This window comes from Kogia breviceps, chromosome 10, assembly GCF_026419965.1.
Source record: "Kogia breviceps isolate mKogBre1 chromosome 10, mKogBre1 haplotype 1, whole genome shotgun sequence".
In the NCBI taxonomy this organism is placed as follows: Eukaryota; Metazoa; Chordata; class Mammalia; order Artiodactyla; family Physeteridae; genus Kogia; species Kogia breviceps.
In genome coordinates, this window is record NC_081319.1 from 87,485,102 (window position 1) to 87,512,768 (window position 27,667).

General features: G+C 42.2%; 2 protein-coding genes across 11 annotated transcripts in view; one reads left to right on the plus strand and one right to left on the minus strand.

The window, feature by feature from the left end:
- The window catches only part of CARMIL1 (capping protein regulator and myosin 1 linker 1), a 326,341-nt gene that overhangs the window by 231,618 nt on the left and 67,056 nt on the right, over window positions 1-27,667 (minus strand). The gene's annotated exons all lie outside the window — the stretch shown is intronic.
- LOC131764413 (cytidine monophosphate-N-acetylneuraminic acid hydroxylase) overlaps window positions 1-27,667 on the plus strand; it is a 285,608-nt gene that overhangs the window by 13,403 nt on the left and 244,538 nt on the right. For 2 of the 3 annotated variants that reach the window (XM_067006584.1, XM_067006585.1), the window contains exon 2: window positions 10,373-10,507. The exons of the other annotated variant lie outside the window; for it this stretch is intronic. The gene's annotated coding sequence lies outside the window, so the exon portion shown is untranslated. The remainder of the gene's footprint in view (window positions 1-10,372; window positions 10,508-27,667) is intronic. 3 annotated transcript variants of the gene reach the window in all.

The window sequence follows — 27,667 nt, forward strand, 5'->3', positions numbered from 1 at the left end:
CCAAAAGAACTTGGAATGCAATTCAATATGGTAGCCACTAGCCACATGTTCCTTTTGGAGCTTTTGCAGTGCAGCTAGTGCAACAGAGGAATTTTTAATGTAAATATAACTTAATTATATCTCGTAATTAATTTATTAAATCTAAACAGGCACATGTGGCTAGTGGCTATTGTATTGAACAGTCGAGCTCTAATGATTCCTGAACACTTCTGAAGGAGAGAGTGAAATTCCAGACCAATTTCATTCAACCCATCATCCTGAGTAAGATCTCAATACCATAGAGGCAGCTGTGTGAGAAGGAAGAGAGATGAAATTCTTGAGGCCCAACCACAGAAGATTATTAGGGCTCCTGCCAGCTACTGCCTCTCCAGTGATCATCTGTCCAATATCCTGGGATAGACAGCCCAGTAGCCCTTTATCCTTTAATGTCCAGAGTTGGGTTCCACATTCAAGTATGGTAGTGTAATTATCAAAGGTCTCCAGAAAAGATCACCTGTGAAGTGCAATGCCCTGTTGGTGGGAAATGCCACCAGCCAGTAATACCACCAGCCACCTACCCTAATATGAAGACATTAGTGAAATATTTGTGAATAGTGAATAAGTAGCACCTACCATTGAAATATAAGGTTCCCTGCAGAGTACAAAAAGCTACCTCTAAATTAGATAAACATCTCTTATGAAGTACACCATCGGATTTTAGTTTTATTTATTTATTTCAAATCAAATTGTGCAACCAACCCTAAAAGCTCCTTCACATGTTTGAAAACATGAGAAGTCATAAAAGCCAAAAATTATGACTTTTTAAAGAGTCATCTTGGTTGTTTAAGAAATGTAAAGAGTCTAGAAAAACTCCCTTTTAAAAAGTTGCTGGATAATGTTAATAACAGGCATATTCCAGAGCTTTAGGAGAAACCTGGAGACAAATCTACTAACATATATTAGTAATATCAATCCTTACAGCACTGGAAAATGAGACCTCAAAACAGCCAATGTGGGCTTCCCTGGTGGTGCAGTGGTTGAGAGTCCGCCTGCCAATGCAGGGTACACGGGTTCGTGCCCCGGTTCGGGAAGATCCCACATGCCGCGGAGCGGCTGGGCCCGTGAGCCATGGCCGCTGAGCCTGCGTGTCCGGAGCCCGTGCTCCGCAACGGGAGAGGCCACAGCAGTGAGAGGCCCGCGTAAAAAAAAAAAAAAAAAAAAACAGCAAATGTGAAAGGGCAGGGAGCCTAATCACAGGGGCTATTTTTAGGAAAAAGTTCACAGCATATCTAGGATATTATTATTATTGCAGTACTCTACTCTTGCGATATTTTGAAGTCTTTGTTTTTAACTAGGCAATGGCCACCAGAAAAAAATCTTACAAATTACAAGCCAATCATCTGTTTAACAACTGAGTGGATGGCTTCTTCCTAGCACCTAACACACCACCACTGGCTAGTCTCACAGAGGAAATTCTATGTAGAAAACTCAGATGTCAGCTTGCTGATTCTTAATTATCATGAGTCCTATATCCAGGGAACAAGGCAGACGAAGGTTCCACTGCTGTGCCCATACCAGCATTAGCTTGTCTTTCCCTGCTTAACTGCCTCTGATCACTGGGCAGACACTGCCTTTTTCTTTTCACATGCTGACTCAAGAATTCCCAGCATGAGTATTCATGTTTCAGACTGTCTGGAATAAAAAACACTGATATTCAACTCCAGCAATTATTCCATTTTAGACTTTAAAGAAAAGTGATCAACTACTTCCAATCTGACTTAAGCAGCTAACATTTTTTAAAATACTTGACTTAAAAATAACTTGGTTATAAATATATATATATAATGGACAGTAGCATAATTTTGTAACATTTAATGAAAGGCTGAAGGACAGATTCCTTTAAAGTTGCCCATAGACCCTGTCTTAGTCCGCTTGGACTGGTATAACGAATACCAGACTGAGTGGCTTAAACAACAATGTTTACTTCTCACAGTTCCAGAGGGCTGAGAAGTCCAGGCTAAAGGTACCAGTCAATTTTGTTCTCGATAAGAGCCCTCCTCCTGGTTGCCAACAGATGCCTTCTTGCTGTATCCGCTCATGGCAGAGAGAGAAAGAGCTAGCTTTCTGGTCTCTTCTTGTAAGGGCACTAATTCCATCATGAGGGCTCCACCCTCATTACCTAATTACTTCTCAAAGGCTCCGCCTCCAAATAACATCACATTGGGATTAGGGCTTCAACAGATGAATTTGGGGGAACACAAACATTTAGTCCATAGCAGACTCCACATAAGGCATGCAAGTCCTCCTCTTATCTTCTGAATTAGATCAGCACATTTTCAGTAGGGAGGGTATCCAGAGGTGAGAGAACCACAGTGCATGGTACAGTTCCAGGCACTTGGAAATGCCTGATGAATGCTGAATTTGCAAACAAGGATGTGTGGGTTTCCCCAGCCGTGATGGAGGAAATCCCCAGCAAAAAGGAACAAAGCTGAATTCCCCTTCAACTAGTTGTTCCTACGTTCAAGGTAAAGCCTATCTCATAAATAAATGGAGAAATCCATATTGAAAAATGAAAAAATAATAATGCCATTGTCTGACTAAATACCTTGGAAAGCTGCAGTATTAATATAACAGGAAGTATCATTCCTATCACAGAACTTCAGTTCTTTCAACTAGGACAGCTATCACCATAAGGAACACTGGCCTTTCAATACTCTCCAGCCTTAACTCTCCTGGAGTTTTCGAGAACAATGCCAAACGTAACATTTATCAGCTCGTGGATATCAAGACTATTTCCAAACACCTGCAGACACATGACAGGTGTGATGCTGCAATCACAACATGATTCACAAGGTCTGGAGGCTCCATGCACTTGAGACATTTGCTCCCACTTGCCCACCCGCTCAAGGTCCCTTTTTTTTTCTCCTTATGAATATGCTGCCCCTGTTTCCTTTTCATTTTTCCAAAAGATATCCAAAATGACAGAATCCATTTGTCAACTCATAGCCAGAGTCCAAGAAGTCATTACCCACTGGAAAAGGGGTCCATAGTCACAACTGGTGATTATTCTCCAGTTCATACAATGCCTACATGCTTACATTTTTCCCTCCAAGGCCTACTTCTTGTACTAAAACTATTCTAATTGTAATTATAAAGTCATCACCACCCATATGTAGAGCTGGTTCATTTTGCTTAGAGGTCACTGCAGCCAAGAAACAAGTCGCTTTAGTTTCCGTCCCTCCCTCTCGGTGTGCTCAACATCTTCTCCAGTTGCACCTAGAGAAAGGCTTGCTGAATTGAACAAAAGTAGAAATTCCAGATTCTGCATCTTCAAATCCAAAAGATGGTTATAAAAATCGTAGCTTGAAAAGCTGCTGAACTGCAGAATGTATATTACTATTTAAGAGTCTGTATGTCCTCTATTTAAGGAAGAGTAGACCTCTTAGAAAATTCAGAACAGTTTACATTAATGTTTCATTTGTCTTGAAATAGGGCTGGTGAGCACAGTGGCCGATAAACTGAGCTATCTAATATTTAGTCACAGACTTTGATGTTTCTGCGTGCATTCTTCAGAATTATTATTTGGGGGACTGTTGAAGAAAAGTCACAGCCGAAATGCTGTATTTACCTGTTCCTCAGTTCGTAGTAAGAATTTTTCAAACGTTAAGTCTACAAGTATAAACACTTCTAACTTTCCTTGAACCTAAGTATTTTAAAACATCTAGTCTGCCCTTGCTAGTGAAGTAAAAGGTGATATAATTTTATATTATCTAGTCTCATATGCCGTATTGTCTTATATTATCTAGATATTGTATCATCTAGTATTGTCCTGATTCTCACCTGTTGCTTATTAATTTCACACAAAGTTTGACTGATTTTCTAAAGTATATAGATCAGTAATAATGGCCAATATTTATATAATATTTACCAAGTGCCGGACCTTAGGCATTGATTATATTAATTCATACGATCCTCACCTTGACCCTAGGAGGTAGGTACTATTACCTCTCCAAGGCCTCAGGGAATTGTCATTTGTTTTTATTTTAAAATTCCTACTCCTAAACTATACCAGCAAAGTTCAAGTAAAAATAAAGATCAGAGGAATAACAAAATAAATTCCATGTCCTTGTATCAGACCAGAGTAACTTATTTCATACTGCAAGCGATTAATGTGATAGGTAAAATAATAAAGTATATTAATTCCTGGGCTATTTGCTCACATCAAATTTCCAAGGTTAATCTGACCCCTCAGGGTGTGAGACACACACCCACCAGATACATCCAGACATGGAGTTACCCAGGCTTCGGAGAGAGTAAGAACTACAGACTAGAACAAGACCATAGACAACTTGCAATCCAATTTTTTATATGAAATATTAATCTCATCACTTTCTTTACCAAATCCGCTAACAAGTAGCAAGTCAAACAGAAGTTTCACTCTCCTCCCTCCTCCCCAGTCTCTGGTAGAGGTGCTAATGAGCAGAAAGATGAGAGTCTACAGCCTAGAATAATCTACAGACTGGAATAATCAATCTTTGAAATCTCAAGAGCTGATTTAATAAAACTTTACTAATTTGTACCACAGAAGTGGCTCAAATCCAAGATAAAATCAGCATATTCCTTTATAAAACAAGCATGTATTCAAAAGTTTGGCATGATTATGAACAGCAAACTCTGCAATTTATTTGGTATTAATAACTTCAAAAAATCTTACTACTATTTCTCTTTTTGCTTCTCCTTTGTGAACGAATATTCCATGTGCCTAGAACAGAGCAGGGCACATAGCAGGTGCCTGAGAAAGGTTTACTTAATGAAATGCATGAACGAATAGTTCAGGCACCTCAGCATTCCCTGAGTTTCCAGTCGCTGGCCCCTGAAAACCAGACTGCACATAAACACGAGAGACTTTTCCAGAACACAAATATATCTACGTTGCTACACTACTTGTATCCCTTTCACAGACTTCCCCACACCTCATCAGCAAGCTGAACAGACCTGACTCTGTCACAGAGCAACTGTGTTACACCTCCAGCCCATAATCTCACCACTCTTGGCCTTAACAAGAGTGAAATTCCCCATGGTGTCCTCTCCTCCCTTTCCATCCACCAGATGCCTTAGCTGACTGTGTTCTCCTGAAAGGCTGCACATATCTTTATCACTGCACTTAGCTCACTGTTACTAACTATTTTGGTGTCTAACTGCCCCCCCCTCCCAGCCTATGAACTCTTTAAGGAAAGATTATTTTAGTAATCACTGTGTCCCCAGCATCTAGTAAAGTATTAAAAACACAGTAGATATCAATAAATGTTTACTGGAGGCCTGGATGGATGAATGGATGGGAAAAATCAAACAGTACCACATCTATTCATAAAAATCCCAGGCAGCCATGCTTTTGAGGATAATTTCAGACTTGCCAGGAGGAAACGAAAAGAACCATAAACAAATTACATAACAAAATACTCCCCATTAGCAACGATTACAGAATGTATACTCATCATGGAAGGCACTGCCTGTTGGGGCTCTCAATTAATTTCTCAGGGCAATGAGGTATGGGCAAAACTAAGAACAGGGAGCTTAAGTGGTAGCTACCCATTCGTGTGTTCTCTGCTCCAGAGGTAACATTCTGAAAGCAAATCTAAAAACAGAAATGACTTTCAGCCAGTGCTAAGGAAAAACAAGCCAATGCCCCTGCAGTGCCATGCAGGCACACGGCTTCCACTCCGCGCAGAGCGGGCGGGGGCTGGCTCCGTGCACCCTCAACCATCACCCCACGGGCAAACCAGTGCAAACCCACCCTCCTGTAGAAGAGAAAGCTGTCAGAAGCCCAAGTACCTGGTGTGCACTGGGCTGGCACTGCAGAATTTAGTTAGTCTAGCTTTAGCTAGAACCAGAATGCTGGCCAGAAGTTTTTGGTTAGTGTCTTAATTGAGGCATCACCTTTGGCACAGGTGCTGAGCGCTGCTGGCCACAGGGGGATCTGAGCATCAACACTGGCAAAAACAGACAAAAGACTAGCGTGGTTGTTTTTGCTGCATCTGAGCTGGGCTAGGGAAGGTCCCACCGTGTCATGCTCCTGCCTTTCAGGCTTTGTCCCCAGATAGAACACTGGGACGATCAGCCTTCACTTCTTGAAAACAAATATTCTGAATTTCTGTATCTTAAAAACAGAAAATAGATGGGAGGTTCATTATGCTACTGTATTTTTGCAGATATTTAAAACTTCCGGTAATAATTTGTTCTCAAGACATTTTCCATAGTAAGTTTTTAAATATATAACTCATAGTTTTCTATCTCAGGACTTTAATTCCAAGGTAATTGGGACACTAAAAAATAAGAAAGTGATTATCCTGTTGAAGGGAAAAAAATGCCAAAATACTAACAATAGATTTCAATTTACATTTCATCCCACCTGGTACAGAGTGACTCAATTAATGTCACCAGAAGCAGATCATACTCTTCTCTATGAATTGTTATATATTTGTGGAAATTGTGCCTTTGCAATATATTATTTTTGTTTTCCATTTCTAAAATACTTCAGATAGGCGTGATGCTTTTCTTCTACATCTATATATGTTTAAAACCTTACACACAGTCCTAGGCACTCTCAAATACCACAATCTGAGCCCATCTTATGCCCACCAGCTGACCCTTCATGACCGCAAAGGGACAAAGTAGAATTTCCCTCTACTTCAAAGCCAGCCACTATTTCATCAAAACAAAAAAGGCCTTTCCTCTGTATTTTTTATAGAGGAATATATAAACTGCTGCCAGTTACATATTTTTAGATTCACTCCCTCATTGTGTCTTCATCACTGACATATTCTGCCAACTGTATTTGTAAAAATGTATCTTTTTATTTCTATTCTTTAAATGTTCTTCCCTCAACCACAACTGCCTCCTCTCACCTCAATAAACTCTAATAAAGCACATCTTTGGGATATTTTTTATAATTATGTAAAGTAAAAAGAGATGAAAGCCCTCTTTCTTCCAAAGCCTTTTCCAAAGTCTCCCGAGCCCAGATCTTTCTCATCTTGAAGCCGAGTCCGCTCCCTCTCTCTCCAACCCCCTTGCATTTTGTTGATAAAAGGAACAATCCCTGGAAAGGAAATCACCTCCTCATTCCATACTCCTACTTATGGAACAAGGTTGTATCTGTCCTCAATTCCATCGCATGTAAATTTCAGCCTGGCTCCCAAGGTCCTCTGCTATCAGAATCACGGATACCTGTCCAACTGCGTCAACCCACAGCGCTCAACGGTCCGCACCACTTGGGGTCGGAGAACTCACATTCCACACTCACTTGGACTTTAGAGCCTTCTCCTTCATGAACTTCCCAACAACTCCACCCAGTCTGCAGGGGCCAGAACGGCTCAGGTGCAAAGAACACTCTGGAAAGGTGACTAGACGCAGGACAATTCTCTACACCTGTGTATTTCGATACTATTAGCATATTACCCTCTGCAATCTGGTGGGGCTGGTCTATAATTTGATGGGGAGAGCCGACAAAAATTCACAAAATGATGTAAGGTGACTAAGTTAAAACTACAAAGGGCAGGAAAACACACAACCTCTTGAATTATCAAGACTGAGAGTGTTGGCAACCAAGTACTAAAATAAATATTTTCACCACTTGTAAATTCTTTGAGCAGACTTTTTCTAACAACACGCAAATAAAGAGATACAGAAGTCCCAAGTGGATATACAACAGAGAAAGAAAAGATGAGTGTCCCCCGCAAAAAGTCTCTTTTTCGATGCAGGTTCCTTGGTACACTGAGCCGTAAATTTGATGTGGTCCAAGGCATGGGCCCTCATGTGGCAACAAGGATGCACTGTCTAGACAGTGGCTCCCTAGAGGAAAGGTTTGTGCCTAAATTATTTGTGAATTTCCAATGACCTACACAGTGTCTGGTACAAAGAAAACAATAAATGGTTGCTTAATAAAGAGAGGCTTGTTTTGAACTTTAGATCCTAAATTCAAAAAAATATATAGATAAAGATGTTTGGGGTTTATTCACAAACCCATCATTAAACATAAAGTTTAATCCAAACAATAGGAGAAAAGTTTTTTCAAGCTTTTGGTGGAATTAATTATCTGAAAAATGTTGTGATTTACCTACTTTTAATTTTCCATTTACCTTTCCAATCCAACAAAATCTCTTTCCTTTAGGGCAGGGTTGGTGGACCAAATTTGACTCTGAAGCAGTCTGCTATCTATTTTTATAAATAAAGTTTTATTGCAAAAAGCTATATGCAACTATTTATCTGTTGTCCATAGCTGCTTTCACACTACAAAGGCAGAGTTGAGGACTTGCCACAGAGAACTGACCTGCAAGCCTAAAATATTTGCTATCTGGCCCTCTATAGGAAAAGTTTGCTGACCCTGCTTTACTGGTCATCATGTTAATACTTAATATCCAATAAAATGCGTCATTTAAAATAGCTGGAAGGTTTACTGAGCTAAAGTTATTTACAAGTTAACTGAATATGCTATTTACTTCGGGCCACTATGGTTTTTATTATATCCTCAAAATTGAAATCTACCAAAGACATGCCTCGAGAAAAAAAAAAAAAAAACAAAAAACAGAAGCCTAATGATAAGGAAATTTTTTTCTTGCCACCTAACTTATGCCATGGTTTTCTTAAAGCCTTTGAGAGCCCACAGAGAGCAGAATAAATTTCACAGAGGTAAGAAGAGGAAAGGAAAAACCACATAGAGAAGTTAAGAAGAAATTTAAGGCTATACCAATTGAAGCAGGGGACAAGGCACACAACACCTTCGTCTCTTCACAGATGGAGCAAATGTGGTATTTAAGAGAAAGAGGTCTGAGTAATGTTAAAGAAGAAATTTTTTAATTGGAGAGAAAATAAGGGAGTGTTTTGTTTGGGGAACATGCAATCCTAGCCATACACCAGGAACTCTCAGTGAAGGCAGTGTGAAAAGAACACACGCATTTCACCCTGACCTGTATAATTCCCCTGACCTGTATCCATTACACCAGAAGGTTCACTCCACCCAGCTTTCTGTAGCTGGAAAGCAGCAAATTCCCGGAACCACCTTGAGCCTCAAAGCCTGCCTACTCATCCTCAGTGCAAACAGCTCTCCTGCCAGCTGGGAGGCCTCAGCTTCCTCTGAAAGAACCTTGTTCATTCCTACCAAGTCTACCCTCATCCTTCTTCCATGCACCCAAACGCCACCTCATCTGGTGCACCTGTACCAGTCAGAGGGACCCATTCACAAAGACGGTAGTGTGAAGGTTGCTCCCAGAGTTGTACAACACGGCGGCCCCAATCCCAGCCCCTCCATAAAGTCTCTCCCATTCCACATCACAGCACGCTGACAGTCCCTCTCTCTTTCCTAAAACTATACATGTGTCTCGTGCCCTCACTGGGCTCGCATTATGTATTTTTTCCATACCCAAGTCAGTAGTGACACGAACAACAAAAAGCCCTCAGTGAGTCAGGCCCTGCGCTAAATGCTCTGTGGGCGTCATCTTATTTAATTCTCAAAATAATCCTATGAGCAGGCAGTGTCACCATTTTCCAGTTTTATAGGTGAGGAAGCGAAGACAAAAATGGTAAATTTGCTGGAGGCCACACAGCTAGAAAGTGGCTGCGCCAGGATTCTGACTGGGGGCTGTGATTCCAAGGCCAATGTCCTTAAATAATACTCTAACTCTCACCCGGAAGGTACTCAGTGAAACTTGCTTCGTAGACCAAAACTCTAGTTCAACCCCTAGCTACCCTTTGGTCTTTCCACTTCTTACTTAGAACAGCCCCCAGAGGGGGAGAGCTTTGAGGCAGACAGATCTCCTAGTGCTCTACCATCCCACACAGAGTGACTTCAAGACTCCATTGGGATGGTACAAAATACCGAATATCCCTATTTTTCACTCCTATGAGCAAGCATATCACACAAACAGTTTCCAATTACTTTCCATGCTTCTTCTGAACAGCCGGGCCATGCATGGCTTTATCTTTGACGCCTGAGCTCCTCATCAGACTACACAGCCTCCAAAATACACACAGTTACGGGAGAGTAGGTCTGTCTGTTCCAGTCTACTCTACAGGTAGTAAAATGACTCTTACGGAACCTTGGAGCTGTGGTCAAAATGAAGACTCTCCTCTCCTTTACCTGTTCCCTCCTCCTCCCAGTGAGATGAGGGATTAAACAAAACGCAGGCCTCCAGCTCCCCATTCTGAAATGAAAATTCCATACTTAGAAAAGCATTAAGAAGGTCCCCTATCAAGCTGGTTTCAAGTGTTTAATTATATGCATCAAGTAATTATATGCATACATACTTTGTCACTATTTTCTACTGAGGTTGGCAGGGAGAGAGAAACTCAGCGTTGGATTCTTAGTTTAATGGGCTTGTTTCTCTGCTTACTGTAACAGCTTGCTGGGGGAGCACTGGAGAGAGAGTCTGATAAGCTTTAAAAGAGGTGGCAAGGAAAACCAGCTCCCTGTGGACGCTACCCATATGGAAACAGGCCAGGACTGGAAACACCTTTAGGAAGAAGGGTATCCAAGGTAAGCGACATCCTTCATAGATGGATGAAACCTTGACTGCAACCCCTCCTATTTTCCAATAAGATTTTGAACTTTAAAAACAAGTGGACGGCGGCGGCGGCGGCGGGGGGGGAGGTGGGCACGCCACAGCTGCTTAATCTGAAAGCACCTTTCAGTTTCCTTGCAAAAGTTTCCAAGTCAAGGAAGGGGAAGAATCAACACTTACCATACAAAGCAGACCCTTGAGGGGCAGCAGTAGCCCAGGGTAGGGTCCCACCTGTAGAAAGTGCTCCCAGTGAAAGAAGCTACTATGAACCTAAGGCCCGTAAGGGTGAGAGGTCAGAAGCTTATCTGGGAATTTGCCACCTTGAAGCATAGCAAGTGAGGAAGTAGTGAGAGGTGGCAGATGGGATGGGGTGAGGGTGAGGGTAGAAGCTACACCCAGACAGCTGTGGTGTTAATAAAACCGCAGCAGCCGAGCAGCATGGAAACAGGAGTCTTAAGCATCTGAGTAACTGAGAAGCAGCTGTGGTAATTTCTGAAATAACTTGAAAAAAAAAAAATCAAAATACAGCATTACATTCAACTGTTAAGTAGACTGCAAGTATGACCAATGGATTGAGAATAAAGCTAAAACCCAAGACACTAAGCGTTGCTCTAATGGCATCTACGCCCGGGGCCAGGCTTACAGGTAAAACCAGCTTATAGTGAGCTCCCCCATCTGGAACCTACAAGAAGAGTTCCCTAGAACAGGGTCCAAGACAGATCCACCCAGTATTTAAATCCAGCCTTTAATGAAGGCCCGACATGGACATCAGACTTAGTCATTTGAGCCTAAGAAGAGACTCCTAAAAATTCAGATACACTTGACTACTTGAACTCACCCATTAGAGCAAAGATAGAAAGAATGTGTAATCCAATCACGTAAAGGTTTTTAAAACTCAACCAAAATGACTGGCAAATAGGACCATATGAAATTTTTCTTGCTAAAATGGCAAAACAACAAAACCCTCCTAAAAGAGCGCTTCATTATAATTCCTTACTGTAAATCAATAACTGTACCATTCTAAATGACATATTGGTCCATACAAGCATTTTGGCTGATTCAAAATTTGGATCGAGAAACGTGAGCCTAGGACAAGGGACAATGATATACATATGTGAAGTAAGGTTGGAGACATGCAGAAGTCTCATTAATTTCACATCTAGACATTTGGGCCATTTCTGAAGGGCGGGCAGAGAGAGGACTTGAAAGACTGCCCAATTCACACACTTCAGTGCAAAGATTCACAGATTATCAGATAGTTCTTGTGCTGTTGGTTATGCCAAGTCGTTTTGCACTGGCTGTTCTGTGAGATTCTCGTGTCTGTTCTGTCTCCCCAAACTGACTGCCCACCTTCAGTTTCATTAGAAAAACCTTGATCTGTGTGCAGCTGGTGCTTATTAGGAGGTGTTACCTGTCTGCTCGAGGAGCTCAAAGAGTGATGTAGTAAGCTCATTTAATGCAAATGGCTTTATAATTCTGTCTCACCCTTCTTTCTGCAGCCGCCTACTTTTTCTAGGGCAGGATAATGGAAATGATTTCAAGAAATGGGAAAAGTGTGATTTAAGTAACTCAACGGAGCTTATTTCCCTTGGGAAAAGGACAGCTAGCTGACTAGGCTCAGAAATTGATTAAGTGGTGTCTGACCTCTATTAGTTATTTAAATTTAGCAGTAACTTTACTAACAAAGAGAAGGTGTCCCAGTCAGCTCCAATGAACATCAGGATTCTTTGCTTTCAGCATACTGAATGATTGAACTCGCTGCACTTCCCTCACAGCTGTACACAGAATTTTCTTTAACGTTCAGCTGACAAAGAAAAGTCAGAATCCAGTACATGAGAGGTGGTTTGGGGGTGTCTGTGGATAATGAAGGAAAGTGTGAGTCGTTTGGGAGCCAAGTGTTCACACGTGGGTCCTGTCTCAAAAAAATGAATGACTTTCTTGCTGCCTTAATTCTCCCTGAACTCTTCCCTCTCCAAACTTTCTCCTCCTGGCACTTTTTTTCTTTAATTGAAGTATAGTTGACTCACAGTATTATATTAGTTTCAGGTGCACAACATAGTAATTCAATATTTTTATAGATTATACTTCATACAAAGTTATTATAAAATATTGACTATGTTCCCTGTGCTGTACATTACATCCTTGTAACTTATTTATTTTATACCTCTTAATCCCCTTCCCCTATCTTGCCCCTCTCCCCACGCTTCTCCCCTCTGGTAACCACTAGTTTTGTACTGGTGAGTCTGTTTCTGTTTTGTTTTTTAGATTTCACATGTAAGTGAAAACATACAGTATTCGTCTTTCTCTATCTGACTTACTTCACTTAGTATGATAATCTCTAGGTCCATCCATGTTGCTGCAAATGGCATTATTTCAGTCTTTTTTCATGGCTGAGTAATGTTCCATTGTATGTGTGTGTATGTGTGTGTGTGTGTGTATATATATATATATATATACACACTACATCTTCTTTATCCATTCATCTGTTGATGGGCACTTAAGTTGCTTCCATATCTTGGCAATTGTCAGTAATGCTGCTATGAACGTTGGGGTGCATGTGTCTTTTTGAATTAGTGTTTCTGTTTTCTCCAGGCATTCTTAACTCATATAGGGCCAAGTAACAGTAACACCCACACAAGGGCCATATAGGGCCAAGTAACACCCACACAGCCACACCAAAGAGAGCTGGAAGTCCTGTGGGCACCGGTGGAGAGGGGGTACTAGCTCTCCCTTAGGAGGCCTTTTCCAGCTACAGCACACCCCCTTTCCTGCTCCTCAGCTGCTGCCACCCTCCAAACCTTGCTCCCCAAACCACTCAATCACTCCCAGGGAAACCAAGCCTTCATCCAGCCCGGAAGCTTCCAATTCCACCCTACCCTACAATGCTGTTGTATAGACAACACTGTATTTTTTTAACCAGAGCATATATTACATAAAGTATCCCTAGAGCAATACTTAACGTCTCTTTCCATTCTTTGCACTAACAAAAACAGCCCCCAAAGAAAAATTTAAACCAACAGTTTACTTCCATCATGGATTCTCCTTTCACCCAGAAAGCAAATGCTCTACAGCACTGGACCACACCCCCCAGATCAAAACAGTGACACAAGCTTCCAGAACAAATGAGGGAAACCAATTTACACAGTAGCAGCCAACATGTGCGAATACTTTCATCGCAAAATTGAAGAGGGTAGCTCACCAAATACATGCTGGAATGCTAATGTGAGTAATTGCACAAGTGGTTGTGCAAACACTGAAGTCATGCTTCAATTTGGCAGAAGGGTAAACATTTCTAGGATAGTTTGCGAGGTTCAATTATCTAGATCGGCTGGTTAATTTCCTTTGCATCTGAAAGAGTTCCCCCAAAGTCGATCATTTTCCAACAGAAAAGTCACTGCTGGGAACATTTTCTGCGTAGGCAAGAAAAGTATACACTTGTAGTAAACTGACTCAACATTTTTAAATGAGCATCTTTACCAGGAGCAGACCTGTGCAGACATGATTATTCTATTGTGTTCTACAACTTAATTCAAACAAATCTTTACTCTTGAAAACATTTATTTGAATAATATCCATTATCTAATATGTGCCAGGCACTATTCTAACATGCCGGGGATACAGCAATGGATGAAATAGGCAAAAATTCCTGCCTTTTGGAGGCTCATGTTCTACCGGGGAAAAACAATACAGTCACATAAATAAAACACAGGGGCTTCCCTGGTGGCGCAGTGGTTGAGAATCCGCCTGCCGATGCAGGGTACATGGGTTCGTGCCCAGGTCCGGGAAGATCCCACATGCCGCAGAGCGGCTGGGCCCGTGAGCCATGGCCGCTGCGCCTGCGCATCCGGAGCCTGTGCTCCGCAATGGGAGAGGCCACAACAGTGAGAGGCCCGCGTACCGAAAAAAGAAAAAAAAAGACATAGGGCATGTTAGATGGTGATCAAAGTGTGATGGAGAAAAATAAATCAAGTAAGGAGAGTGGGGTGGGGGGTGTTATAACTTTAAATATCAGGGAAGACTACAGGGAAAAAGTAACATTGTTCAGAGACTTGAAGAAGGTTGAGGGAAGGAGCCCAGCCAGGTGGAAAAGAGCTTTCCAGGCACAGGGAGCAGCTAGTTCAAAGACCCTGAAAGAGGAGTGTGCCTGCTGGGTTCAGTGATCAACAAAAATCTAGATTTGGCTAACTGTGCCATAATCTTGTTAAAGACTGTATCCCACATAGAGATTTCAAAAGGCTTCACTGTTTACAGTTCTGGAGTTTTCTCTTAAATATATATAGCCTTTGACATGACTGTGATTCATAGACATGTATGTGTTTTGCTTTCCCCCATCCCTGCACGCACTGACAGCTTCTTGTTTGCAGTGAGTTAAGTCCCAAGGGCCCTGGGAGTATGTTTAGCACCACAGCAACCAAAGCTAGTACAGCATTCAGATATGCTATAAGTCAAAGATGCCTATATATGGATTCAAGGAAAGGCGTGCAGGAATCTCTACCTTTATCCCCTAATACCACAACATCCTCCTCATTTGTGCTCCAATGTTAAGGTAATGAGAGGTCAGCAAAAAAATCTCCAAAAATGGAATTAAGCTCAGCAGAGCTGGAGGGGAAAAAATACCCATCACTGCACTTCCAAAATAATAATGTGATCCAACTTGCTTTCTTAAAAGTTACAATTTTTTTAAAAAGAAAAAAAGCCAAGCACTCTAATTTTGAATACAGGGGAAGGAAAAGGAGAACTGAGTATGTAAAAGAACAGAATGTGAATTCCCAGAGTCCAGAGTGAGGTCAAGGGCGGAGCGAGAGGCGCCAGGACTAAGAGTCAGGCACACCTGGGCCCCTCTGTGCTCCACTAGCTGTGTGGCCGTGGCTGTGCCACTTCACCTTTGCGCGGCTTCGCTTCCTCATCTGGGGGAGAGGATTCATAATCCCTACAGTGCTAGGTGGTTGCAAAGATTGGAAGCAGTGGATTAAACGGGGACAGCATGTAGAAAGGCCAATCGCCAAAGGTTATTATTGTGATTCTATTTATAGAGCACGCGTGAAATGACAAAGTTACAGAGGAGGAGAACAGATTGAGTGGTCTTCGGGGCTGAGGGCAGGGGATAGAGAGAAAGTTGGCTATGATTGTAAAAGAGGACCATGAGGGATCCTTGGAATGGAGCTGCTCGGTCTCTTGACTATGGTGGTCACATGAATTGTCACACATGATAAAACTGCATAGAACTAAACACACACACACACAAGTGCATGTAAGCCCTTGGAAATCTAAATAAGATTGATGATTGTATCAATGTTAATTTCTGGATTGTGAAGCTGTAACAGGGTTATGTAACATGTTACCACTTGAGGAAATGGATGCAAGGGATACAGGGTCTCTAGCCTTTCTTATAACTACATATGAATCTATAATTATCTCAAGTAAGTGTTTAAAAAAAAAATCTCGGGCTTCCCTGGTGGCGCAGTGGTTGAGAATCCGCCTGCCGATGCAGGAGACACGGGTTCGTGCCCTGGTCCGGGAAGATCCCACATGCCGCGGAGCAACTAAGCCCGTGAGCCATGGCCGCTGAGCCTGTGTGTCCGGAGCCTGTGCCCCGCAACGGGAGAGGCCACAGCAGTGAGAGGCCCGCATACCGCAAAAAAAAAAAAAAATCTCATCATCTTAAAAAAAAAAGTGGCTGGCATGTCATGAACACTCCCTAAGTGGCATATTGGGCAAGTTATCTGTCATCTATAAACCAGAACTGCAAGTTCCTACTTCTAGCTTTAGATTCCAGAAGAAACGCTGAGCACCACCCCTGAGTGAGCGCACTGTGTGAGGGAGGGTTCGTGCCACAGAGGTTATCACTACGGCCACCTTTGGACCCCAGCCCTCCAAAACTTCACCAATATCCAAGTGAAATACACACACTCTTTACATAACCCATGGAGAAACTTACTGACAGGAATCCATTTACCACACTATTTAAAGAACCTTTTTTCTGTCTCTGAGTAATAAACACATACACACTAATAAAAAAGAGAGAGAAAAAGTACTTTAATGGTCCAGAGCAGCATTTTCCAAACTATTCTCCAACCAAGGAACACTAGTCCCCCTCAGGGACTAATAATTCTATAATGACAATGCAAAATTTTAAAATCACGGTCAAGTAAATGTGCGAAATACTGCATACCTTTTCCCCCTCTGAGAGCTCTAGTGGGGGCGAGGGGCAGGAATCCCCTTCATTTAACTCAGCTTTTTCCAAATTTACTTATTCACAAAACCATTTTATTATACCTACTGGCATCCTGAGAAATACTCCCAAGGTCTAGAAATTTAAAAATCATTCTACATCGGTCAGCTACTCACTACCAAATTTCTTCACCCTCTATGTACTTTAGAAGAGAAATGGATGGTTTTTCTACAGCTAGAGCAGTAGTTTTAACTGCGTGCAATTGGTCATCAACAAACGTTTGCCGAATTAGATTCAATGCAGGTACAATTTCCAGGATGACGACTTTAGGCATAGGAGAAGCAGCATTTCCCGATGTTGTTTTTTGTCTTTTAAGTCTCAGCTGAGAAAACAAAAGTGCTCCTTTCTAGAAGTTTCTGAACATTTCTCAGAAACTTGTCTCCTCCTGAGTGGCAGCCACTCACAACTAAAACAGCAGTTTACCACGTGGTATGATTATAAGGAATAAGCTCAAGACTAAAAAAATCTGTACTCAAAACTCTAGGTCCTAGGGCTTCCCTGGTGGCGCAGCGGTTGAGAATCTGCCTGCTGATGCAGGGGACACGGGTTCGAGCCCTGGTCTGGGAGGATCCCACGTGCCGCGGAGCAACTAGGCCCGTGAGCCACAACTACTGAGCCTGCACGTCTGGAGCCTGTGCTCCGCAACAAGAGAGGCTGCGATAGTGAGAGGCCTGCGCACTGCGATGAAGAGTGGCCCCCGCTTGCCACAACTAGAGAAAGCCCTCGCACAGAAACGAAGACCCAACACAGCCAAAAATAAATTAATTAATAAACTCCTACCCCCAACATCTTCTTTAAAAAAACATAAACCAACAAACAAACAAACAAACAAAACTCTAGGTCCTGAAATTCGATTAGCAGGATATAGGACCTTGCATACCAAAAATAAGGAAAAAAGCTGTAGCTGCGATTATTCCTGGGAAAGGGAATGAGTTAAATTTGTCATTTCATGAAGGTGACTTTAGCTTAAATGAATTTTGAATGTCAGAGAGTTTTCTGAGATCAGGCTTGGATGAGGGCAAGAGAAAGGTGAAGACCCTGAATCCTAGGGAGGGGCAGAGAAGAGAAAAGGGAGGCAGACAGTATCAAAAACAAGCTCCATTTAATTCACAGGTCCCTCAAGGCCAGAGACACTCATTTACAATGACACATTTCCATTTATAGAAATAACCCGTACTCAACTTGAAGAACCATAAACCAACTGGAAAATTAAAACGAATTAATCAGAAAAATTTTAAAAGAATGAAATTAATCAGAAGAATGAAAAAGAAACAAACATTCAGGCTCTTTAAAAAAATACACAAAGCACTTGAGGAATATGCACTTGGAAATTAACTCAATTATACACATCTTCTATGTAAAGATTTGGAAAAGAAGAACTTATCATGAACCCCTGATGTACTGGAAAAATGTCTCAATCAACAAAGGTAATAAAGTGAACTCACTGAGCATTCCACTCCGAGGCACACTCATGCATTTTAGGAACATTTCCAACACGTCTGAAAACAAAATGGGTTTCAGGTAGAACATCAATTTAACCGGCAGAACCTGGCTTCGCGAGCATTCCTGGTCTTCAAGGCTGCTGCGCAGAACTGAGAAATGGTTTGGACATTCCATCACAGTGAATGATCCCCACATCACAGGAATACGGCTATCACACACATCCATTTCTCAGTATGAATAAGGCCAGGTCTAATCGTTCCAGTTCAAATGAACTAAGATGTCAACTGACAGATGTCAATCTGGCCCTCCACTCTGCCTTCTCTGTGGTCCTCCCCTGCAGCATCACAGGACCACATCTCTCCCCTTGGCTACAATAATTTGAGCAGCTTTTGCCTTGGCTGTCTCAGCCTTCTCCTCTTCTTGGCCCAGAAAATATGATGGCAAAAATATTAAGTATTCTGGTTAAAAAAATGTATTCTGGTAATTGAGCTGAAATTGACACAACGACAACAAAGTATCTACGGTTTAGCAGAGATCCCAATGAGCTTCCAGAACTCCGGGCCCCCACAGACTGAACAAATTGGAGATAAGAAAGTCAATAGAAAATTTCTAAATCCGCCTGCCAACTAACTGAAACACCCTAATGGTCCATGATAGTTTTCTTACAAGGAGCTGAGGTATCTTTTATACTCTCACTCTTTGCAGCAAGATGTTCTTTCCCGAATTCAAAGGGAGAAAAGTGGTCTGTTTCTTTCCCTCCCCCATTCACGAACACAGGAAATAGTGATTTTCCTAAATTCCTTTTAACACTGACGGAAGGAGGGAAAGCCTAGGTACTCTATCCCTAATCCAGTATTCTATTTAAAGAATTTTAAATGCTGTGTAGTTTTTTAAATAATGGAAGTGTGGGCTTCCCTGGTGGTGCAATGGTTAAGAACCCGCCTGCCAATGCAGGGGACACGGGTTCAAACCCTGGTCAGGGAAGATCCCACATGCCGCGGAGCAAACAAGCCCATGCGTCACAACTACTGAGCCTGTGCTCTAGAGCCCACAAGCCACAACTACTGAGACCACGTGCCACAACTACTGAAGCCCGTGCACCTAGAGTCCGTGCTCCACAACAAGAGAAGCCACCGCAATGAGAAGCCCGCGCACCGCAACGAAGGGTAGCCCCCGCTCACCGCAACCAGAGAAAACCCGCGCACAGCAACAAAGACCCAATGCAACCAAAAATAAATAATAAAATTTTTTTAAAGTCATATTAGAATAATGTAAGTGGGAGGACAATGAACAATGACTATACTGTGGCACTCTGCTCCCCTCATCTCTCCAGGAGGCTGACTCGTATCTTATCTGGAGGTTCCCATTTGGACACTGATGCACCTGCAAAGTGACAGGCCCTGCCTACCTGCAGCAAAAGCACTCCCTTTTATCCTTTAACCTGCCGTAAGCTCATTTAGGTCAATAAAGCCAGGTTCAAAAACAAGCTAAACTTTTTTCATTTAAAAAACAAAAAAGTTGGGGCTTCCCTGGTGGCGCAGTGGTTGAGAGTCCGCCTGCCGATGCAGGGGACACGGGTTCGTGCCCCGGTCCGGGAAGATCCCACATGCCGTGGAGCGGCTGGGCCCGTGAGCCATGGCCGCTGAGCCTGCGCGTCCGGAGCCTGTGCTCCGCGACGGGAGAGGCCACAACAGTGAGAGCCCCGCGTACCACACACACAAAAAAAAGTGCTGGGACTTCCCTGGCACTCCCAATGAAGGGGGCACGGGTTCAGTCCCTGGTAGGGGAACTAGTAAGATTCCACATGCCACACCACGTGACCAAAAAAAAAAAAAGATTAAAAATTTAAAAAAAAATTTTTTTAAGTGCTTTTGTTTTTGTAAAAGACTAAACCATTCAGCAAGACTTGGCCAAACCTTCCATTTACACAGTGGGAAACACAGTAATAACTGGCCCAAATAACCCTAAGGGAAGAGCCAGACTCAGGGCTTCAGAAATGAGCTAAAGCCTCCAGGTGGGCTTCCTGGTTCCCCACTGTGCACATCAGGGCACTCACAGGAAATGATTCCCGTTGCAATTTCTCTGCTTCCATAGCCAAGGGAAGGCAATCCCAGCAACAGGAAAAATAAAAAAAATTAGTATGGCACTGGAGCTCAAAGCCTGCTGGATCATCAGAGCACCTCCTCTCCAATTCCAAACACAAACCCACATGCCTGAAACGCTGCACTGAGGACAGGCTGTGTGCCTGCCTCCAGGTCTTGCTCCGCTGAGTATCTTCACGTTTATCTTGAGCACTGGGCCAGCCTAATGGCTGATGCTCCTGCCTTCCTGAGTCCAGTGGCAAGTCAGCCAGGAGATCCTCCTGGCCAGGCAGAAAGAGCTTCGGTGAGCTAAGGGAAGCCAGCCGTCAGAGCTCTGTGTGTCTGAGAAAGCAGCCTGCCCTGCCACGCGGTTCAGAAACGCCATCTCATTAAAGACTTCCAGCAGCAGAACTGAATGGTGTCAGCAAAAATCAGTGAGTCCAAGTCCTTCTGGCTTCCCTTTCTGGCCAGTACGGGAGAGTCTTAGCCCCAGCAGCCTTCATAGACCTCTGCCCAGCAAGAGGGAGCCTTCCCTTTAAGGCACTCAAGAAGCCTTTTCTGTGCACCCTGGCAGAAAAGGACAAACCATGATCCCAATAATTAATGCACACCCAGCAGAGAACAAACCAAACTTAGCGTGATTATACATTCACAGTTAGCTTCCCAAACCGGGTGAAACAATCAGTATTCTTGGTCACAATGGCCACATAATAAAACTGCCATCCTAAGAGATTTCTAAGCACAATGCCAGTATACATGAATTGCATGTGACTAACACGATTGCTGTTCAGATCTTTGGACCCTCCTCATGTCATATTTCTTAAATTGCTTATAAACTAAGTTCTGTTGTTTTGCTGTACATTTCCTGGCTTTATTTCTCAGACATGCATGGTACACATTGCCACTGTCTGATAGGGGACCGGCCTTAAACAATCTATGGCTTTTCATATAAGCAGCTAGAGACTACTTATACCTCCTTCAGAGATACAACACTTCCTTATAATAATGGCTCCGTATGACCCAACGATCACTGAGGCATATAGGTTGGCTCTGAATGTCCCAACTTTATACAGCCTTTGATAAGCTTTACAAACATTGTAATGTTTATAGGTAATGTGTTATTTGATCAATTTCCTAACTTTTACTTCTTTTTATCTCTAGCATGTGCTCTAACCCCCAGAAAATAGAAAACCCTGTATATTTTTTCTACATATCACATTAAAGTCATACCTCTCCTACCTTCATATTCCCTCTTTGTTTCTACTGTCTATCTAATCTAACCAGAAATGAAAGGACAAGACAATGATAATGCTTCACCCAGAAATGAAACCCATCTCTTATTTCATGGAAGAAAAATGACAACCAATATGACACTTTCTGCTGATGTTTTTAAGGCAACAGCCAAGACACAGCATAAGTTGTGTTCATAATTCAGTTCAGAAATGGCTGGTCCATGCATTGAATTGGTTTTTATTTTAAACCAATATTAATTTTTATTACCCAAAACTTTTTTTTTTAAGTGCATGCAAGGAAGGCACTGTTGGTTACTCCTTGTATAAACAATACCAGTGAATAAGACAAGTTGGTCCAAGTTGGGGGGTTAAAAGCTTACAACCCGCTCAGTTAACTAACTAGATTCATCCTGCCCTCGCATAAATCATAAAGTGTGTGATTTCAAACTCTGAGATGATCACACCTAGAAATCTGAAGCATTCACAACATACCATCAAAGACAATGTGCCCACCACACCATATCAGTCCACCACTAGGAAGTAAAGTTGAAATTCTTGTGCCTTCATTTCATTTACCAGCTACTTGTCAGAAAGGCACTTCAACTTAAGAAAGTAGTTAGAGCTTCTTACCTCCTTAACCACATAATTACAGGTTGTTTACCCTGAGCTGGGAAATTTACCCCTACCCAGGATAGACAGTAAATGACAGCTTCTCAAGGCTTACTAAACATTAATTAGAATAATAAACCATAAATATTTATGTACTTTCAGACTGTGTTGAGTTTTGTGACACATATTTGTGACTCTGAAATTTCAAGTGTTTTCTCAATTGTATTAAAAAAGAAACAGAACCTGACAACAACGGCCCCAAGAAGGAAATCCCAATTATCTAACTTAATTTCATTTATTCTAGAGGTGAGTCCTCCTGGGGAAAATTCATCTAATAACTGACTTTCCTCAACCCTTACAGGTGGCTACAAAAATAATACAAAAAGCCTCTGCTAAGTCTCAGAACACAGCTCCCATCCCACCCTGATAGATAAGCCCACTAAAATTCTCAAGTGAGGCACAAAACCACCTGCAAAGGTAAGAGGTGGAAGAAAAGACTGCAGTTAAAGGGTCCCCAAAGAGAATTCTGCTTTTCCCACCATTGTTTACTAAAGGCTGTACAAACAGCATCCTTCTAAAAGAAGGTCAGCTGGACAGACCACAGATTGCCAGGGTGCCTGCCTGGTAAACACAACTTAATGACTAATTCATGAATTCAAGAAACCACACAAGAGTCTAACAGCAATAAGGCCAATTAACTCAAAATTAAACAGCACCCAACACCTGTGATTCAGGCCCAGCAAGACAAGGGCATGGCTGCCAGGGGGCTTTAAGAACTAGGGGAGCTACCATATGGGATACTGGAGAGGGAGAAGTGCCAGGAAAAGCAACTCTGTACATCTTTCCATGCTGGGACCTTGTGCTCAACTCAGAGAATATTTTCAGCTGAGGTATCTGATGAGGTTTATACTTGCTGCCCCAAACATTCCCTCTCGTTAAACCAAATCTCTGGTTTTTCAAACCCCACCCCTACCTAGATTCCCAGGTAGCAAGTTTGTAAAGACAATACAACAACTTGGGCAAATTCACTGAATGGCTGGCCCAAAAGTCTTACAGGGAGGAAAGTCTGGCCAGAGGAGCATCTTTTCTGGACTAAAAGCCTCAGCAGGAGCATTTTGTAGAAGGGGGACAAGCAGCAGGGCAAGCGGTAAATGAACAAACATATAAAGACATGTCTCACCCTACATCACTGTGAAGGATACACAGCAGACAAGATGAAAAAGTTATGGAGATGTGTTGACTTTTACCTTCATGTTTGTTACCTCTGGGGCATAAGATGGATGCCCTGCCTCTAGGCTCAAGCCCATGTTGAAGACAGAGGAAGCTGAAAACAGGAAGGGATAGCTCCTGTCTCAGAAAAACAAAACTTTCACAGAAAGCCCCAGTGGACTTTCACTTATATTTAGTTGGCCAGAATGTATCACGTGACTCGCTCTAGGCCAGGGTTTCTCAGCCTCAGCCCTACCAGCATTTGGGGCCAGATAACTCTCTCTTGTGGAGGACCAGCCTGTGCATTACAGGATGTTTACCTGCAGCCCTGGCCTCTACCCACACATGCAACTAGCACCCCAACCCCACTTGTGATGATCAAAAATGTCTCCAGACACTGCCAAATGTCCCCCCGGGAGGGCACAATCACCCCGGGTTGAGAACCACTCTTACGCTAATCACCACTCCATAGGCTAAGATGAACAAGGAAGTGATGAACGGGCAGTCAGCCAACCAACAGAGCCTGCCGCAAAGGCTCTATACCTATTTCTTAAATGTTTTCAAATGAGCTCACTTACCACCATGCTAAGTATTTTGGAAAATTGAGGAGAAACATACAAAGTGCCCCCCCCCCCCGCCTCATAAGTACTAACAATAAAATTTAAAAGTCAAGATTAATACACAAGAAAAAAAAAAGATTAATACACAAGAAATAATCAGCAGGAAAAAATATATTGTAAAGGACTTAAACCATAGAGAGAGGGAAGACATCTTTCATTTGGTCCAGATCAGGAAGGATGAAAGCACATAAGAATGTAGCCTGGAGTCTGTAACGAAAATGTCACTTCAGAGTAGAACTTGCTTTTGAAGACTCGAAATACTTAAACAAGTGGCCGGAGAGAAGGAAAACAATCTAAAGCAGAAGTCATAGAGTGAGCATGGCTAAAAGCTCAGGAGCTACTCTTCAACAGGCCTGGGTTCTGACAAGTCAGGAATGGACTGAGAATGGACAAGGCATTTAGCCTCTCTGTGCCTCAGTTTTATCATCTGTATAATGGGGATAATAACAACATCTACCCACTAGGGTTGTTGAGAGGATCAAGTGAGAGTATTTGACAAAGAGTAAGCAATCAGTTGTTAGTTTCTATTGTTATTATACAGCTATAAGATGATATATTAATTAATATAAAATAAGAATTCAGAAAGAAAGGCTGCCTATCAGGAATCAGAGGAGTCCCTGTTAGAGAGCAGCTGTGATATTCTAAGCAGGACAACCAGAACCTAGAGTTGGTGGGTAAAGCCAGGCTCCTGATGGCCGTGAGATACTGGCTGAGATCCAGGCGGGACACAGCAGGAGGACCACCCTGAAAGCACCATCCATACCTACCAAGAGGTGGTGGCAGGAGGGTTGGCTGGAACCTGTGGGTGATTTCTAGTAAACCTCCTTGCCAGCAGCCATGGTCAAGTCAATAATAAGACATATGTTATAAAGCAGTTGTAGGTTACAAAGCATTTCTACATGTACTAGCTGAGTACTTTGCATGTAACAAGCCCATCCACAGCTAATAGAGTTACCCTGGCAAGAAGGAGTTTGATGTATCATTTGAAAAGTTACTGCCAAACAACATATATACAATGGAATATTACTCAGCCATAAAAAGAAATGAAACTGAGTTATTTACAATGAGGTGGGTGGACCTGGAGCCTGTCATACAGAGTGAAGTAAGTCAGAAAGAGAAAAACAAATACCGTATGCTAACACATATATATGGACTCTAAGGAAAAAAAATGTCATGAAGAGATTAGTGGTAGGACGGGAATAAAACACAGACTTACTAGAGCATGGACGTGAGGATATGGGGAGGGGGAAGGGTAAGCTGTGACGAAGTGAGAGAGTGGCATGGACATATATACACTACCAAATGTAAATTAGAGAGCTAGTGGGAAGCTGCCGCATAGCACAGGGAGATCACCTCTGTGCTTTGTGACCACCTAGAGGGGTGGGATAGGGAGGGTGGGAGAGAGGGTGATGCAAGAGGGAAGAGATATGGGAACATATGTATATGTATAACTGATTCACTTTGTTGTAAAGGAAAAACTAACACACTATTGTAAAACAGTTATACTCCAATAAAGACGTTTAAAAAAAAAAAAATTTACTGCCAAACAAAGCCAAACTGGGGAAAGAAGTGAGAGATATAAGACTTGCCTTTATAACACAAGAGACATGGATTTGAGCCAGAAAATGATTGATTAATGCAGTATCTTTCGTTGATTTAGGGGAAAATAGATAAGCTTTAAAAAAAATTTTCCAGTCTCTGCATTTTTATCTGCGAGCAGGCCACCAATGAGCCTTCGGAGTCCCAAACTCCTATCTTCTGGGTCCTTATTGTTTTATGATCAAAGGAGAAAGGGTTAAAACACACACACACACACACACACACACACACACACAACTACCAATTATTCCTGGTACCCTGTTCTTCCACTCAGGGTTTCTCTAGCAGTTAACACCCCCAGATGCTCCCCTGGGTTATACACATTCATCTTCCACTAGGTTTAATAAGTTCCATAAGGCACATAATAATAGTTTGGGGAAGTGGAAAACGTAGCCCCTTACCTAAAAAAAAGAAAACAACATATACCTACAAAGTACTCCTGTGTGTGCCTGACAACCACAAAGGGAGAGGACCAGATGAAGAGCAGGTATGCGTTCTCCACAGCATGGTTTTGGTTACTCCACCCATACTCACCTGTCCAGCTATCTGGGATCTTTTATGTAGTAATGTATAGATTTTTTTTTTTTTTTTTTTTTTTTTTTTTTTTGCGGTACGCGGGCCTCTCACTGTTGTGGCCTCTCCCGTTGCGGAGCACAGGCTCCGGACACGCAGGCTCAGCGGCCATGGCTCACAGGCCCATGTGAGATCCTCCCGAACCAGGACACGAACCCATATCCCCTGCATCAGCAGGCGGACTCTCAACCACTGCGCCACCAGGGAAGCCCGTAATGTATAGATTGCTTTCTATCCTACCCACAACAGATGCCTCCAGCTTCTGTCAAAATTCAAGGCGTCCAATACTTTCTAGAAGTATCTGTCATTTAGTCCAGTGCTGGTGGGTTTCAATAAATACTGAACCTCAACAACTGAGAAGACTGATCCACTTATAATAAAAACCTTTGCCATGGAAGGAGTGAGTAGAAAAAAAATCCACGCAGAAAGGTTTTCTGGTGGATCCACTATCACATCACAGAAGCAAAAAGGTGCCTTTTTCTGATTTGCAGGGCAGCCTTACTTCTAGCACACAGAATTGATAAAATGAGACTTTTTTTCTACCAGGAATGATAAATTTAAACAAAAGTAAATATCATTTACTGTACTAATACTGTGTCCTCAATATTACACTGGGCATTTAACATGTATTATTTTCCCTAATTTTCACACAACAGGGTGGATCACCAATGTCCCTAATTTTCAGGGCAGGGCTCTGAGGCTCAGGAGGTTAAATAATTGACTCAAGGACATAGTAGAGAAGCTTGAATTCCAACGAGCATCTTTCTGACTTCCAACAGTGTCACACCACCAATACAGCTAAACAAGCAATAGAGCAACTCGGTATCCAACTAAATGCACCAAATACACTACAGTGATCAGTGAAGTACAAACTTCATTAAAGCCAAGAGTTATGAAAACAATTTACCATTCCATTCTGTCCACACTTGTTCTTTGAACTTGACTTTACCACAGCCTAGAAAACAGGCTACTCACCCTTTCTTGCCATCAAATAAAGCAGAATCTAGCACCGCCCCATCCAGTAGAAACATAACATGAGTTATGTCTGTAAGTTTACATTTTCTTGTGGCCACATTTTTTAAGTAAAAAAAGAGATGAAACTAACAACTTAATTTAGTTAATCTAATTATCCAAAATAGTAGCATTTAAACATGTAATCAATATAAAAATTATTACTGAGACATTTTACATGCTTTCCTTCATGGTAAGTCTGAAATCTGGTATGTATTTTACACTCACAGTGCAACTCAATTCAGACTAGCACATTGCAAGTGCTCAGTAGCTCCATATAAATTTGCAGCTACCATATTGGGCCACACAGATATACACCCTTAGAGTTACATGTACAAAACCCCTTAGTAATCAGCCCTGTGTCTCTATAATGATCTGAAAAGAGAATGCTCTCTTCTTGCTTCTATATGTATACGCTCTTAAAGGGGAGGTGGGGTGGAGGATGGAAGGACTGGGAGTTTGGGGTTAGCAGATGCAAATTTTTTATATATAGAATGGATAAACAACAAGGTCATACTGTATAGCA